Source organism: Callithrix jacchus, chromosome 17, assembly GCF_049354715.1.
Source record: "Callithrix jacchus isolate 240 chromosome 17, calJac240_pri, whole genome shotgun sequence".
Lineage (NCBI taxonomy): Eukaryota > Metazoa > Chordata > Mammalia > Primates > Cebidae > Callithrix > Callithrix jacchus.
Window position 1 is genome coordinate 47,490,507 of NC_133518.1, and position 18,045 is coordinate 47,508,551.

Sequence of the window (18,045 nt, forward strand, 5' to 3'; positions counted from 1 at the left end):
AGGAACTGTGCAATCTACACAATCAGAAACTAACTCTTATGTTATAAGGCAAAGTTTTTCACACTATTGTTAATAAATGTTAATTATAGCTAATGCATTTTCAGAAACACGATTTGGTACGTTTGCAAGGAAAACAAGAAAAGCAATCTAAAGCTCCCAGTAAAACAACAATATATAAAAAGTCCTTTAAAATAAACTATTGGAACCCTTGTTCAATGTCTTCCCATTTCAAAGGCCATAGAACGCATTTTTTTTTTTCTATTTATAACATTAAATATCTACTTTTGGACCAGGTTAGCTAAGAGATTGAGTTGAAATAAAGTTCGGATGGGCAAGCATCTGATGAAGTATATCCTTTTTTATATTGTAGGGGTGAAGGGAAAAGTTTTATATGTAATAACAAAGGGAAACGTTTTCCCTCTGCTGAAAGTTTGCTGAAAAATCAACTGGCAACAGTCACATTAGGCCGGGTGCAGTGACTGATAACTGTAATCTCAGCACCTTGGGAGGCAAAGTAGGGAGAATTGCTTGAGTTCAGTAGTTTGGGACCAGCCTGGGCAACATAGTGAAACCTCATTTCCACAAAGATTTTTGGCACTGGCTGGTGCAGTGGCTCACGCCTATAATCACTGCAACCTCTGCCTCTGGGGTTCAAGTGATTCCCCTGCCTCAGCCTCCTGAGTAGCTAGGACTACAGCCACATGCCACCACGCCTGGCTGATTTTTATATTTTTAGTAGAGATAGGGCTTCACCAAGTTGGCCAGGCTGGTCTTGAACTCCTGACCTCAGGTGATGCACAGCTTTGGCCTCGTAAAGTGTTGGGATTACAGGCATGAGCCACTGCACCCAGCCAACATTGCATTTCTTTCTTTCTTTTTTTTTTTTTTTTTTGAGATGGAGTCTTGCTCTGTCACCCCGGCTAGAGTGCAGTGGCGTGATCTCAGCTCACTGCAACCTCTGCCTCCTCGGTTCAAGCTATTCTCCTGCCTCAGCCTCCTGGTAGCTGGCATTACATGTGCCTGCCATTGTGCCCAGCTAATTTTTATTTTTATTTTTATTTTTAGTAGAGACATTGTTTTACCATCTTGGCCAGGCTATTTTCAAACTCTTGACCTTGTGATTCACCCACCAAGGCCTCCCAAGGTGCTGGGATTACAGGCATGAGCCACTGCACTCGGCCAAACATTGCATTATTTTTGGAAAAAAGCTTTCTTGGTCAGATTAGGAAATTCCAAAGAGCGTATCCTTGGTGATTCCAGAAAGAGGATCAGGGAGACAGAGAAAAGTCAGAAAGAGACCTTGGTTCTCAGACCTTTCAATTTTCAAAGCACTCAGCATGCTAAATTTTGGGGAATCATTTTTCTGTGCCTCAATAATATTTTAATGATATGTATTATTTGAAGCTGTTAATAAAAATTGTTGTGTTTGAAAATCCTTGCCAAGAGAATTGGAATCTTGATCAAGAATTTTGTAAAAGCTCAGGAAGGTGACATTAAAAAAAAAAAAAGAATTTTGTAAAAGCAGCCTCTGCCTTTATGTGTAATTCTGTAACAAAGTCAACATATTATGGGACCTTTATTACTTTATCTTACTAGATAGGTAAAGGATAAATGAATCTGCCCTTCACTTACATTTATGATTAATCAGACAAGTCAGCTAGTGTGAATAATTTATAACAAAATAGAGAAAAAATGAACAACGATCAAGGCATACCTTGAATGTCATTTAACTATTTTAGATGATATCTTTTTTTTTCTTTTGAGACAGAGTTTTGCTGTTGTTGCCAAGTCTGAAGTGGAATGGCGAGATCTCGAACTTTGGACCTCAGGTGGTCCACTGGCCTCAGCCTCTCAAAGTGCTGGGATTATAAGCATAAGCCCCTGTGCTGGGTCTATGATGAGGATTATCCTAATCAGTAATTCATAGCAATTCTGAAAGTTATATATATAGTTGCATTTTAATTTTTTTAAACGTTATTTTTTGATAAAGCATAAAGCCTTCCAAAGTCCTGACATTACGGGGGTGAGCCGCTGCACCCAGCTAGATACTATCTGTTAAGCCACAGGAATCATAGGATGCTTTTGTGTAGGTATACAATATTGCATTTTAAAAAGAGGTGAAGCAGGAGTGTGGAGTAGAGGGAGGTGGGACAATGGCACCTACCCCTAGACCTAGCTACTTGGGAGGCTGAGGTGGGAGGATGGCTTGAGCCTGAGTTAGAGACTGCAGTGAGCTACGATTGTACCACTGCACTCCAACCTGGGCAACACAGCAAGACCCTGTCTCAAAAACAAACAAACAAACAAACAAAAACAAACAAAAGGGAGGTGAACGAAGGGAGAAGTGTTTAGGAGGCTATTATAACAGTTTTGGTGTAAGGCAGTGGGAGGATGAATGGGGAGAGGGGTTTGAATAAAAATGGCAGCAGCAGAAGAAAAAGCAAGTCATTTGAATGACGTATGATGGGATGTAGGCTTTTTTGAAAGAAAAGAATCAAGTCTGGCCCTACAATTTAGAGCCTAGGGCACTATGTAATTATTTATAAACACTAGCTCAATTATTAAGTGTAAGGGCAAAATAAAATTTTAGATTTCTATAAACTTAGAAAGTTGATTACCCATGCACTCAGACTTAAAAAAATGCTAAAAAGTTCTTAGTAAGATCAGAAACAAGTGGCCTGTTAGCACAGTAGTTAAGGTATAGAGCCTGCAACTGCAAGGTTGCTGATTCAAATCCTCAGTGGAGCCAGTCTTCAATTAAAAAAAAAAAACCTCTTGGGAATATCAGAAACAACAAATGTAATAATCCTGATGGCATTTCTATAATATATAAATATTAAATAGCTTAATACTCATAACAACCCTATGAGATTGGTACTGTTATTTCCATTTTGCAGTTGAGGAAACTGAAACACAGAGATTTGCCTAAGGTTACAGCTTTCCAGAGCAGTCTTGTTTCACAGTTCATGTTCTTAATCACTACACTATGCCAAAATTACAATGTTAAGACATATTAAGAAATTCAAGTAAGAGAGATGAATTATTTTAAGTGTTGAATTTTGAGCTGCAGCTTTCTGGCAAGTAGCTGAACACAAGGAACCTCAGTTAAGGAAAAATCAGGAACAGACTAATTTTGGGAGACCTAAGAGAAGGCATGCAGCAGAGAACAGACTGAAGAAAGAGGAGGTGCTAGCAAAGAAATCAGAAGACCAGCAAACTAGGTAGGTGTAGATCCAGGGAAGTATCTTAGAAAGGCAAAAAGGGTTTCAAGGAAGGTATAGGGATTGGTAAAAACTGTAACTGTTTCTTTTGAGAAATGTGACAATGAAAGGAAGGTTGATAGTATAGCAACTGGAAGGAGTAGCAGTACTGAATAAAAAAAGACAACAGGAACTTCTTTTTTTTTTAGACAGTCTCACTGTTGTCGCCCAGGGTGGAGTGCAGTCAAGTGATCTCAGCTCACTGCCACCTCCACCTCCACCTCCTGGGGTCAAGTGATTCTCCTGCCTCAGCCTCCGGAAGCTGGGATTACAGGCGCACAGCACCAGGCCTGGCTAATTTTTGTATTTTTAGTAGAGACGGAGTTTCACCATGTTGGCCAGGATGGTCTCGATCTGTTGACCTTGTGATCCGCCAGCCTTGGCCTCCCGAAGTGCTGGGATTATAGGCGTGAACCACCGCACCCAGCCAAGGCAACAGAAACTTCTGAGATTGGAAGGAAGAAGCCAATGGATAAGAAGGTATTTATGATATAAGATACTTAGGAAAGTAGTGGTGGGAGAAGGAGAAGGAAAGGGATGGCATACATAGTTTCAGGCAGAGGGACTGGTTTTGTAGAGAAGGAAAAGGGTTCTGGGTTAATTTGGTTAGAAGTTTTGAGATCGTGAGCAGGAGGTGGTCACAGATACTTCATGATGGAGGGAACGTCAAACCTGAATTGGAGTCCCAAAGCTTTGAGCCCAGGAAACTGGATGAATTTATCTATTAGTATGGACTGGAACTGGCATCTTTAATAACATGGAAAGCTTTAAAGAGTCTTTGTGGAGAATAGGATAGGAAATCAGCCAGAGATTAGGAAAAAACCCAGTAAAATTATAAGAAGGAGTCCAGTCACAAATTAATCTGGTTATGACTGCCTCCAGCGAAAAGCCACACATCTTGTAACCCTTGGAAGAGAAACTACAAATAGGAGTAACCTACTGCAGAATGGCCCTGAAGACTAGTTGAGCGATTCTATACTGAAATAGAGCTGGCTATAGCGATAGAGAAGTTAGTCATACATGGGGTAATGATCCAAGAGAGTAAGGATTCACTTTTGTTGTGAAAACTTGTAAGTAGGTCAAAGGCAGGAGCCATAGCCACGGAGGGGCAGGGAGGTGGCGATCAGGGAAGAGGTGACATTCAACATAAAATAGTTTGTTCATGATTTCACCTTAGTGATTATTTCTTTTGGTATCTAGAAGGCTAAGATTCTCATGTCTATTTCGGAGCTACTGAAAGTAGTCCTAGGTTGTGGAAGGAAAAATCCAACTTCACATCTGAGTCTATTTTCTCAGTCCAGTTATATTCTCTTCTCACAAACTAGCCAATGCTGCCGCCTTATGCAAAGCCGGCACCACGGAAAGGATGTGCTTTACAGAGGCAGGATGACGCCAATCGGCCTGGGGCGGGCAGGGTTTCGTCTAGCTTAATGGCGAGGGGAAGTCCCCAACATTTCCTTTGAAACCTTTCCACTCTCGCCTAGTGAAAGCGCTTGTCAACAGTAAATCGCTAATACAATGCTAAGCTCTGAGGCCCTCGCTAAATCCAAGTAAAGTGGAAGCAGGGATCTGCATGGCCTCGCCCTCGGGTTTCCGCAGCGCGTCTCGATAGCGGCGGATGGGGGCAGCAGCAGCCGGGCGGGGACATAGGAAAGCGCCGGCCCTGAGACCTAGGGAGGAGCCTCGGTGAAGGAACCCGGGTTGGGTTCCTTCCTAGGTTTCCAAGAAGCTCCAAAAATGGCGGGCGGCAACTCGGCGAGCCGGACGCGCAGGCGCCCCCGTGGCCATCCTTCCGCCCGCCTCGGGCGGCCCAAGAACCGTCCACAGCGCCCTTACCCAGAAATCTACGCCGCTCGCGATTGGCTGAGCTGCGCCAGCGCTTCGTGTGGGGGCGGGGCCGCCACGCAGAGGCCACGTTTCCCGCCCCGCTGGTGCGCGTGCGCGCAATCCCCACAGGAAAGCGTTTGCGCGCGCCCCTGCCGCGGCCCCTAGCTCGCGCCTCAGCTCCCTCCCCTTTCCGGGCAGGCTCGTCCCGTCAGCAAGGCAGTGAGCACCGCGGCCAGCAGAGGGCGGTCCGGACCCAGGTCTGCAGCGGCGCCATTGGCGTGTGGAAAATGCCACCAGATGGCGGGTTAGGATTGCAGCTCCGTTGAAGGCGCGGCCCCCGCTCCCGAACCCCCGGCGACCACCCCGTAACAACCCCCCCACATCGGGAATAACACACCGGAGACTTTTGGGGGGAAACTAGGTCGACGGCCGGTGGCGCCCGGATGGGCAGCTGAGGTGAGTGCGGGCGGCGGCGACGGCGGCGGGGGGCGGGAAAGAGGGGGAATGCGGCGGCAGCGGCGCGGGGGCTGGAAGCGCCGATCCAAGATGGAGGCCGGGCGAGAGCGAGAGAGCGCGAGCGGGGAGCGGGCGGGCCGGGCGCGGGCTCCGCGCGGGGGAGGGAGGCCGCGCGGGCCTGTGCGGGGCGCGGCGGTCGTGGGCCGTCCGAGTGCCCGGAGAAGCAGCTGTGGGCGCGGCGGGCACCCTGGCGCCTTCGTCGCTCGCCACCCCTCTCGCGGGCCCCGAAAATTTTGCCCCCGCCCGCCCGGGCACTACGGCGACTGGCGCGGAAGCCTTTGTGGCGCGCTCGGGCCCGCCGCCAAGCCCGCCCTCCGCCCCCCCGCCCGGGCTCTCGGGACTCGCCCGCGCCCAGCGGGGCCGGGCCGAGGCGGGCTGGCGCGAATGCCTTCCGCCGCCCGCGGACCTGCGTTTCTGCGGTGTTTTAGCGGCGTCGTCACATGACAACGAGCTCGCCTCAGCGCTGGGGCCTGGGGGTCGCTCGCCGGGGTGGCTGGCCAAAGCTTCTTGTTGGCGGGGTGGGGCCGGGGGTGGCGGCTGGAGGAGATGGGGCGTCAATGCCGGCCTTTCCAGCTATCTGCTCTCTGAGTGTGCGGCGGGGGCCGCCTTATGAAACGTGTCCAGGCCCAAGCACTGCCCCGCTAGTTTGCCAGTCCCTTGAGAAACGAGGCCAATAAAAGTTGTTTTCCCTCCTTTCTCGAGGTGGGGGCGGGGTGGGAAACTGGAATGCTTGGAGTTGGACCTGAGCCTCGTTTGCAGGGTCCGGACTGGGTGCTTCTTGTATGGTATGGGTACTAAGAATGTTCAGGTTTTAGGACTGTCAGGTCACCCCCATCTACCCACATTTGAAATGTTATCGATTCTCTTCACATTTCAGGGAATCGTGCCCCGGGCGTATAAGTCTTGGGACGGTTTTGGACAAGACAAAAAACTGCAATTTGTGATAAAGAATTATTTGCTGTTAAAGTTGGTGTTAAGATGGATAGAGTTTATTTTCTCTCGTGGTTCTGACTAGAAGGACTGTATTTTGCATCTTAGCAAAAATAGTGTTTACACGAGAAAATATCTGAATTGGCACAAAGTTGTGTGATTTGTAACTTATGTGGAATTTGAATGTGACTATACATTTTAGTTTTCCTCGTGTTTTAAAAAAATTGCACATTCTCATGGTGAAGCACTTAGGGAACATACAGAACAGTGAAAATAAAAACTTGTTTATTTTGTAAAATAATGTACGTTCTTATATTCATAATGTATGAAGAATTCAGACTAAAAAGTTTTAACTAAGCAGGGAAATAGGGAATAGAAAGAAATGTTATTTCCTTGCTCTTGATGATGAGGAATACTTAGCAGAAATGTTATTTCCTTGCTTTTGATGATTAAGAATACTTATAAGACAAATTGTTACCTAAAGTTGTAGAAGATCTACAGGTGTTTTGCCACGTTTTTTTCCTTTACGAGTTTGAAATGTACTTTGAGTAAACTAAATTCATGTGGCCTGCTAATGGTCATTTTCACAAACGAACTACTTTTGAGTGGAAATTTTTCTGTTTTCACTGCAGTTTCGATGTTGGGATATTTAAATAGATGCAAAATATGGAAACTTGTTGTGTTACTAGGATTGCCTCCTTTGAAGAGAGAGAGTAATAGAATGACTGTAGATTTGATTGGCTCTTTTAAAGCCTTAAGGGCACAATGGTTCAGGGGAGAGGGAGTGCGCCCTGGACTGAAGTTACTTTGAACATCCCCTGGGTTTGTGGTGTTCAGGATGTTACCCCTATGAGCTTTACTTTCTTCATCTCTAAAATGGGGAGCTGGGTCCAGTGGTGCACTTCTGTAGTTTCAGCTACTCTGTAGATCGAGGCAGGAGAAACTCTTAAACCCAGGAGTTTGAGACCTGCCTGGGCAAAATACAAGACCACATCTCTTTAAAAAAGAAAATAGAATGGGGTAATATCTTATGGTGGTTGTCTAACAAGATGTGTGTGAAAAACCCTTTTAATTGCTATAACTTAAAATTTATAGAATTTTATATAGTTTTAACCTTTCCCCCCCTCAATTCTGGGGCTGTATATTTCTTCATAATCTCAGTGCGGTAAGAAGAAATAATATATTCTGGGGAAAGATTCATCATTCTTGTTTCCCCTTTTATTTGTTGCTTTGTCCTGTATCTTTATATCCTTAATGAGGAGGGTGTATTAGACATTTTTTTAAAACGGGTAACAAGTTGCACACTTAGCAGCTTAACACTTAATTATTTCAGCTTCCGTAGGTCAGAAGTTTAGGAAGGTATAGCTGAGCATCTCACAGGCTAAAATGAGGGTGTCAGCTGTGGCTGCAGTTCATATCTGAGTCTTAGAGTTGTCTTTTTTTTTTTTGTGGGGGTGTTCACTGCAACGTCCGCCTCACGAGTTCAAGCAGTTCTCCTGCCTCAGCCTCTGGAGTAGCTGGGACTACAGGTGTACACCACCACACCCAGCTAATTTTTGCATTTTTGGTAGAGATAGGGCTTCACCATTTTGGTCAGGATAGTCTCAATCTCTTGACCTTGTGATCCGTCCCCCTTGGCCTCCCAAAGTGCTGGGATTACAGGTGTGAACCTCTGTGCCTGGCCAGAGTTGTCTTTTAAGGTCACTACTTGTTGGCATAATTAATTTCCTTGCAGTAGTATGACTGAAGTCCCCACCTTCTTGTTAGCTGTTGGCCAAGAACTGCTCTCAGTTCCTTGCCATGTGGCCACATAGACAGTTCACAACATGACTGTTAGCATTTATCCAGGCTAGCAGTAATCAGTCTCCTTGATTTCCTCTATGTGTGATCTCTGATTCCTCTTTAAGGGTGCTTTTAAAAAGGTCACCAGATTAGGTCAGGCCCACCCAGATAGTCTCCTTTTTGGTGAGCTCAACTGATTAAGGACCTTAACTACACCTGCAGACTTATATTTTGTCATATAACATAACCGCAGTAATAATATTCCATTATTTCTACAGGTCTTTCCCAGACTCGAGGGGAGGGTTATTTAAGGTTCTTAAGAATTTTGCCTGCCATGGGAAAAGAAGTATCTTCATACTTGCCTCTTCAGATTTTGGACATACAAGGAGAGGATATAGGCAGAGCAGTAACCCCACTTGATCAGTTTAGTCTTACTTGTATTGCCTTTTCCTCACCTTTTTATTTCCCCATATTTCCTGGTACCTTAGTTTAAGTGCCTTCCTCTATAAAAGCATTCTATTGCATTGAGAGGAAATTTAAAAAAACTAAAATTAAAAAAGTTATTAAGGGAGGCAGTGGGAGAAGGGAGTTTATATAATTATTTTTTCTTTCATTTATGCCATTAAGAACACTTTTTTTAATTTTTAAAAATTATTTATTTTTTTGTCTTTTTGTTTTTCCCTTTTTGTAGAGAACAGGGTCTTGCTATATTGCCCAGGCAGGTCTTGAATTCCTGGGCTCAAGCTATCTTCCCGCCTTGGCCTCCCGAGCTGGGACTACAGGCATGAGCCATAGCGCCCAGCCAGTTTTTAAAAATTATTATTAGTTTTTGAGTCTGTCCCAACCAGAGTGCAGTGGCATGATCTAGGCTCACTGCAACCTCCACTGCCTGGGTTCAAGTGATTCTTGTGCCCCAGCCTCCCGAGTAGCTGGGACTAGAGGCATGCGCTAGCATGCCTGGCTAATTTTTTTGTATTTTCGGTAGAGACAAGGTTTCACCATGTTGGTCAGGCTGGTCTTGAACTCCTGACTTGAAACGATCTGTCTACCTTGGCCTCCCAAAGTGCTGGGATTACAGGTGTGAGTCACTTTGTCTGGTGGAAGTTATGGAATTTAAATGCCTTGCATCACACTAAGTGGCAGACAGATTGACACAATCATTGCCATCTGACAGTTGTTGTGGTGTGATTGGTCTAGCAGCTTGTAAGGAGGTCATTTTTTTTTTTTTTTTTTTTTGAAATGGAGTCTTGTTCTGTCACCCAGGCTGGAGTGCAGTTGTGTGATCTCTGCTCACTGCAACCTCCACCTCCCAGGTCAAGTGATTCTCCTGCTTCTGCCTTCTAAGTTGCTGAGATTACAGGCATGCACCACCATGCTCGGCTAATTTTTGTATTTTTAATAGAAACAGGGTTTCACCACATTAGCCAGGATAGTCTCGATCTCCTGACCTTGTGATGCACCTGCCTCGGCCTCCCAGAGTGCTGGGATTACAGGCACGAGCCACCATTCCCAGCCGAGGAGAGAATTCTTAAGAAGAGAATAGTTAATTTGAAAGTGTAAGAGTAAGGCTGTAGAAGTTGAGTCATGGTATGTGGTTTAGCAGTCCAAGAAGCAAAATATTTTCCTAAGAGGCAATTAAGACAAGTTAGCCAAGGATATCAAGCTTTAAAGCAAGCTTGTCCAGCCTGCGCCCAACACAAATTTATAAACTATCTTAAAACGTTATGAGATTTATGACTTTTTTTTTTAAAGCTCATCAGTTATTGTTAGTTTATTTTATGGGTAACCCAAGAGAATTCTTCAGTGTGGCCCAGGGAATCCAAAATATTGGACACCCTTGCTTTAAAGGCTATACATGGGAATTAAAATTGTGAGGGAGATATATTTTAACACCGAAACAATATAATAGAGGCTTGGTAAATCTTTGTTAACGGAATAAAAATATAAATCTTTAGAATTTTGATGATTCTTGCTAGGGTGGTAGGGAAAAACTAGGAAGCAGGAAGCTAAGAGGATGTTCTTGCATAAGCCACAGAATGAGATTCTTGAGGAAGGAATTAAGAGAGTTGTGTCTATAGGAAGTTTTCTGTTATTTTGGTGGTTAAGAAGACAGGATCTCAGTTTCCTGCCTTTTAGTGCCAAAAGAAGCCTTGTCTTAGAATTAGTCCAGTTGGTTTTATAGAATCTTTTTCTTTATATAACATACCCCTTATTGCTTCTGTCAGTTTTCTCCTCTTGTAAATCATGCAGCCCAGAATGGCTTTGAATTAGGCTCAATACAAATTTTGTAAACTCTTAGAAATATTATGAGGTGGTTTTTTGTTTGTTTGTTTGTTTGTTTTCTTTTGCTTATTAGCTGTTATTGGTGTATTTTATGTGTGGCCTTCCATTGTGGCCCAGGGAAACCAAAAGATTGGACACTGCTGTTCTAAATCAAGGTTCTCCAACCCCAGGGCCATGGACCTGTACTGGTCCGTGGCCTGTTAGAAACTGGACTGTACGGCAGGAGGTCAGAGGCAGGTGAGTGAGGTTTACCACCTGAGCTCCCCCTCCTGTCAGATCAGTGGCAGCATTAGATTATCATATTTCATATGATTGCAAACTCTGTTGTGAACTGCACATACAAGGGATCTAGGTTGCGCGATCTATCTGATGCCTGATGATCTGAGGTAGAAAAGTTTTATCCTGAAACCATCTGATTCCCCACCCCATCCGTGGAAAATGAAGCTGGTCCTTGGTACCACAAAGGTTGAGGATGGCTGTTCTTTTTTTTTGCCAGTCAGCAGTGAAGGATGTTGTGAATCTTGCCTTCTTTTCCTCCCCAGCTTATTTTATTTTTAATTTTGTGGGTCCATAGTAGGTGTATATATTGATGGGTTATGTGAGAATTTCCTACCTAGTTTATGAAGTATATTCCTTTGTGCTTTGAGCCAAAATGATGTACCATTCAGTTGTCCAAGTGTTTCAGTGGAGTTTTGCTATAGTTAAACACAATAGCAATGGCTTTTAACTTGTTTTCTAGCTTCTGCTAGCAGTTAACAAAAACATTTTATGTTGTGGCCCAGTACACACACACACAATGAAAATAAAAGTTTCATGAAATAGTACTTAATCTTTATTAAGTGTACTCTGATATTTTCTGATCTTTTTTTTATTAAGAATGCTGGTTGTGGTAGAGTGGATCAATTTATGATGGTTTTCAAAAGTTAAAATAATCTTGGTTACTGGGATAACCCAACTTGATCACAGTGTATTATGTATCCTCTTTGTATTGACTATTATTTTGGTAGGAATTTTGGCCTATTTCTTTATTAGGTATATTGCTTTATAGTTTTATTGTAATGTCTTTGTCAGGTTTTGGTATTAGAGTTATGATGGCTTCATAAAAGAGGTTGGGAAATGTTCCCTCTATTTGAAGTAGTTTGTGTAATATTGTTATTCTTTCCTGAATTTTAGAATGTACCAGTAATAATATCTGGACTTGGAATTTTCTTTTTGGGATGGTTTTGATAACATTCAGATTTAGTTTCTATACTAGACTTAGGGCTATTCAGGTTTTCTGTTTCGTCTTGTGTCAGTTTAGGGAAATTTGTTCATTTTATTTGACTGGCAGGAGTTTATAAGATTTCCTTGCTATCCTTTTAATGTCTATAGGATCTGTAGTGATATCTCTTCTTTAATTTCTGGTATTGTTAATATGTTCTTTTTCTTCCTTTTTTTTTTTTTTTTTAAAGTTTCATTCTTGTTGCCCAGGCTAGAGTGCAGGGGCACAGTCTCGGCTCACTGCAGCCTCTGCCTCCTGGGTTCAAGTGATTCTCCTGCCTCAGCCTCCTGAGAAGTTGGGATCACAGGTGCCCACCACCATGCCTGGCTAATTTTTTATATTTTTAGTAGATGTGGGGTTTCACTATGTTGGCTAGACTGATTTTGAACTTCCGGCCTCAAGCAGTCCTACTTGTCTTGGCCTCCCAAAGTGCTAGGATTATAGGCATGACCACTGCATTTGGCCAACATGTTCTTTTTATTTTGATTAGTCTAGTGATTTATCAGTTATCTTTTTAAATAATCAACTTAGATAATTGATTTGTCTAATATAAGCATTTAAAGCCATACATTTTTATCTGGCACTGCTGCATCCTGCAGACTTCGATGTGTTCTATGTTTATAATTTATTTTGATGTTGTTTTTAATTTGTGGTATCTTCTTTTACCCATGGATTACTTAAAAGGCTTTCAGTGCTTCTCTTCTTAAGACAGGCAGAAAATCAAGAGGCCCCCCCCCGCCCCCGCCCCTCAACTGTCTTCCAAAACTGCCTAGTGAATTTTCTTTCCTTTTTCTTTTTTGAGACGGAGTCTTTCTATAGCCCAGGCTGGATTGCAGTGGTGCGATCTTGGCTCACTGTAACCTCCATCTCCCGGGTTTCAAGCAGTTCTTCTGCCTCAGCCTCCTGAGTAGCTGGGATTGTAAGCATGCACCACCATGCCCAGCTAATTTTTGTATTTTTAGTAGAGACAGGGTTTCACCATGTTGGCAAGGCTGGTCTTGATCTCCTGACATCAGGTAATCTGCCCACCTTGGCCTCCCGAAGTGCTGGGCTTACAGTACTGATCCACTGGGCCTGATGAAAATTTGTATCCTTTTGATCAGTGTCTTCTTAATCCCCATGCATACTCTCATCCCCTGGTAACCACCATTCATTTTTCTCTGTGCTTCTATGAATTCAGTGTATTGTATTATTTAATTTTATTTTTTGAAGTGCAGCTTTATTGTCTGTTCTCTCTGGAATGTTAGCTGTGTGATAAGAGGCCTTATGTGCCTCATTTATATTGTTATCTAGAATAGATTTTGACACAGTAGGGGCTAACAAATATTTGTTGAATATAGTAAGTGGTATCATTAACTGAAAGCCAGGAAGGAAAAGGTAGCATGGTGAAAAGGCAGGCTAGGTAGAAGCTGAAAAAGTGAACATAAAATGCGGAGGCAAGGCCCAGTACAATGGCTCACTCCTATAATCCCAGCACTTTGGGAGGCTGAGGCGGGAAGATGACATGAGGCCAGGAGTTTGAGGCCAGCCTGGCCACCATGGTGAAACCCAGTCTGTACTAAAAAAGAAAAATTGGCTGGGTGCAGTGGCTCACGTCTGTAATCCCAGCACTTTGGGAGGCCGAGGTGGGCAGATCACGAGGTCAGGGGTTGGAGACCAGCCTGGCCGACATAGTGAAATCCCATCACTACTAAAAATACAAAAAATTAGCTGTAGTGGCATGGTGGCAGGCGCCTGTAATTCCAGATACCTGGAAGGCGGAGGTTGCAGTGAGCTGATATTGTGCCATTGCACTCAGCCTCGACAATAAGAGTGAAACTCTGTCTCAAAAAAAAAAAAAAAAAAAAAAAAAAATTAAAAAAAATGCAAAAATTAGCTAGGTGTGGTGGTGTATGCCTGTAATCCCAGCTACTTGGGTGACCGAGGCACAATAATTGCTTGAATCCAGGAGACAGAGGTTGCAGTGAGCTGAGATCATACCACTGCACTCTAGCCTGGGTGACAAAGTGAGACCCTGTCTCAAAAAAGGAAAAAAAAGATGCAGAGGCAAGGCTGGGCACAGTGGCTCATGCCTGTAATCCCAGCACTTTGGGAGGCCAATGCCGGAGGATTGCTTAGGTTCATGAGTTTGAGACCACCCTGGCTGTCATAGCAAGACCCTGTCTCTACAGAAAATACGAAAATTAGCCAGGCATGGTGCCGGCCGCCTGTAGTCCAAGCTACTTGGGAGGCTGAGGTGGGGGGAGGATGGCTTGAGCCCAGGAGATCAAGGTTGCAAAGTCGTAGTAAGCTGAAATTGCTCCACTGCACTCCAGCCAGGGCAACAGAGCTAGACCTTGGGTCAGAACAAACAAAAAAACAAAAAACATGGCAGAGGCAGAATGCTTGCAGGTGGAGAGAGCAAGGTCGAAGGTGTGGAATATAGAGTTGAGGATGAACAGTGACATCCAGGAATTGGGGTTTTTGCCTGGAAAGCAGTGGGGAGCCACTGGAAGTATATTACTGTCATCTACATTTAAAAAACGAAGAAGGGGCCTGGCACAGTGGCTCACACCTATGAGTACAGCACTTTGGGAAGCTGAGGTGGGCGCATCACCTGAGGTCAGGAGTTCAAGTTCAGTCTAGCCAAAATGGTGAGACCCTGTCTCTGCTAAAAATACAAAAAATTTTCTGGGAGTGGTGGCATGTGCCTATAATCCCAACTACTTGGAAGGCTGAGGCAGGAGAATCAATTGAACCCAGGAGGTGGAGGTTGCAGTGAACCAAGATTGTACTGTTGCACTCCATCCTGGGCAACAAGAGCAAAACTCCATCTCAAAAGAGAAAAAACGAAGGAGGGGGACGGAGAGATAGAGAAATAGGATAGGAAGGAGTGAGGGAAGGAAGGGAGAATGGAAGTTAGCTGCTTAGCATGGAAACTGAAATCAGAGAGTATAATAGTAATTGAGGGGAATTTGTTTATTAGGTTAAGTGTCAGGAATTCTGACTAGAAACTGTTGAGGGCTGGTGGAGAGGACAAGTTCAGCGTTTCTAGATTCCACATGTAAATGAGATCATAAGGTATTTACCTAGCTTATTTCACTTAACACAATGTCCAGGTTTTTCCATGTTGTCATGAATGGCAGAATATCCCTCAGTTAAGATTCAGCAAATGTTTTATGAGTACTTACTCTGTGTGTGGCAGTGGGTATACAAAATTGATAAATACATAGGTTCTTCTCTTGAAAAGCTTCTGTTCTATTGAGAGATATTAAAAACAAAACAAAACACCCAAAGCAAAAAAACAGCACAACAGGGATAATGAAATGTGGATGGGGAAGGCGGGAAGCATAAAAAATAGAAGTAGAAGATACCCTTCTTGTCAGTGTGCTCCCTCCGGCCCCACATAACAATTGATCCTTTTTATGTGTCAGGAAATGACAAACATGGTTCAGAAGAGTTTTTTAGGAGAGTTCCCTTTATTTTCTAATCAAGAGAACATGAATAGTTAAATATTACTTGTACTGAGTTTTGGCTCTCTGGCAAGATTTCTCTTCATAATTGTTAAATTGGTTTAAAGGTTCAGGTGGTAGTTTGAGACACCCTTATCTACCTCCCCAGTCTTAGAGAGGCGGAAAAGAAATGTTTTATATGTAGTCAAGCATGAGGATGATACGGTTCTCTCCTTTGAGGTACCTGCCTCCCTATTTTATCATGAAGCTTGGTTGGCCATGATCATATCAGGTTACAATTTTTCCTGTCTTATTTAGGGCACTGAGAGGTAGTCAGCCTCTATTCTTTAGCAGAGACAGTATGTCAAATACAAGTAGTAGTTCTTCTTCAAAGGGTTTGGTTTATTTAGTTCCTTTGTTCATTGTTCCCTGCTTTCAAGGCCAGACTTCCTTGTTCTTTGTGCCTTCCTGCCCTGGTTTCAGCAAATAACTTTCCTGCTGGCCCTAACCTACAGAGTCCACACATTCTGCTCACTCTGTAAATTACTCCTCCTGCCCCAATGGCTCTTTCTGCTGAAACTGCCCTTCCCACTGTTGTAACTCACACTCCTGCACTCTTCAAGTTGGCTGTTTGGGTTCAGCGTAGATTGTGTGACCTAACTCCAGCCAATGGAGGCAGGACATAGTAGCAGGGACAAACTGTGTTAGGAATAAAAACCCATTCTGTCCTTTGTTCAGTGTGCTTTTGCAGGCCTGCAAGCAGCACTCTTCTGCAGAAGTAAATTTGCCCTGCTGAGAAATCCTTTGCTTGAGTGCTCGTTTTCTTTGCCAGCCAAGCTTTTATTTCCAACAGTTTAGGGGCTTGTCCAGGATTCCCATTCTCCTTTGGGAGGGGCTGGCGACCGCCTCTTGAGAGAAGACACGTCCCACCATCTCGTGGTGGCCTCACAAACAGGAGATTAGGTACCCAATGCAACGGGGGTGGAAAGGATCCTTAGATACTGCGGTGACCAGGTAACTCTGCACACAGACCAAGGTAAGAAACGTTGCAGGGGCGACAAAGTATTTCCTTGGTAGTTAGAATATCTTGGAGGTTGACTGTGTGTGTGTGAGATATACAATTGAGGGCAAGAAATCTCTAATATGAGGAATTCATTCTTACACAAAACCTCCAAGATAGGAAAGGCAAGAAATCTCCAGTAAGGGGGTTGAGCCCTTAGGAAAGAGGAAGGCAAGAAACCTCTAATACGAGAGGTTGAGCCTGACCAGCACTCAGGATGGAAAATGCCCCAAGTAAGGCAAGAAATGGGAAGGATAAGGCTAATAGCAATCATATTCCCTGATTAGTCCCCTAGGTCTCATGTTAAAATATTGGAAGGGTAATGAGAGAACTAAATACAAGAAAAAAATTCAGAAAACAAACAGAAAAACAACAAATGGTAAAATATTATTGTTTCATTTGGACCCAAGAACCAATCCTCAGACCCTCAGTTTTCTGGCCAAAGTTTGGGGTCGAATTAGGGTGGGATTGTCAGCTTTTAATAAAACATGTTAATGGCAAGAGTCTGTCTCCCAGGAAGAAATAGATTATGCCCTATGTTGGTGGCAGGGGCCTGTTCTTTACCCCCTAAAGACTGCAGAAAGTAAGCCAAGAGCCACCTTTAACAGTGTAACCCTGTGCATATCTCCATCACTGTCTCCACCTCCACTAACACTAACCCCACTATAAGTTGCTTCTATGGCTTAGGAACTACAATTCGTTCTGGGACAGACCCAGTAGGATATTTTGAAATGCGCTTCGTTGATCCTCCACCCCCTTTCCTTTCTCCTTCTCTTGAACTTACTTTCAACCAAACTTACTCTTTGCAATGACAAAGCCATAGTCAGCAGTGTTGAAATTAGAGATTTAGGACAAACTTTAGCAGTCGAGATGGGATAACAAGATGTAAATGCCTGGTTGGAATGGATTAAATATTCTGTTCACGTGTTAAATAAAAGCAACTGTTAATGCTTGTGCTGCAGGCAGGCCAAAGGCTCATATAGTCCCTTTTCCACTTGGATGGTCTTCTGATCGATTGGGCATGCGCTGCATGGTGGGCAGTAAGGTGCGCAAGACTTTCTTATTGCTATTTCCTGAAGTTAAAGGCTCTGCAGGTCAGCCTCCTAGAGCCATCCAGCTTCTGGCCTCAGATGTTATTTTTACATCACTGTTGTATCTCTCACAACAGTGCTACTCACTCTGTGAATTACCCCTCCTGCTGTAATGGCTCTTCTTGCTGAAACTGCCCTTCATTCCCTGTACCTCTTGGAGATATAAAGGGTGCAGTGAAACCAAGACTTTAAGAACTTCCCAGTCAAACTGCCCTTGTTCACTCTGGAGCAGAGGTATGGTGGTATTGAAGAAGGCTACTATTGAGTTCTCTGCCAAGTAATTGGAGCAGCACTTGTGTTCTAGTCCAGTTGGCCATCCCTTTCACCCTGGCATTCTACCAACACAACAACAAAATCAGAATCAAGTAAAAAGAAGTGCCCCACCCAGATCGTTTGATCCTCACATTTATATAGATGCTGTTGGAGTCCCACTAGGGGAACCAGATACATTTAAAGCTCAAAATCAAATACCTGTAGAGTTTGAGTCCAGGTTGTTCTGCTTAATAAATAAAAATGTAGATTGGATGAATTACATGTATTACAACCAACAATAATGTGTTAATTATACTGAGGATGCTATTAAGGGAATAGCTGAACCATTAGG

General features: G+C 43.7%; 1 protein-coding gene across 13 annotated transcripts in view; it reads left to right on the top strand.

Annotated features, from left to right (window-relative positions):
- The first annotated feature begins 3,407 nt into the window (after positions 1–3,407).
- STAG1 (STAG1 cohesin complex component) overlaps positions 3,408–18,045 on the top strand; it is a 438,539-nt gene continuing 423,901 nt past the window's right edge. For 10 of the 13 annotated variants that reach the window (XM_078354162.1, XM_078354165.1, XM_078354161.1 and 7 more), the window contains exon 1: positions 5,360–5,543. The gene's annotated coding sequence lies outside the window, so the exon portion shown is untranslated. Of the gene's footprint in view, positions 3,741–5,359; positions 5,544–6,313; positions 6,389–18,045 lie in introns of those variants that run through there. The other 3 variants (XM_078354163.1, XM_054246862.2, XM_035278838.3) reach the window with 2 other exon arrangements.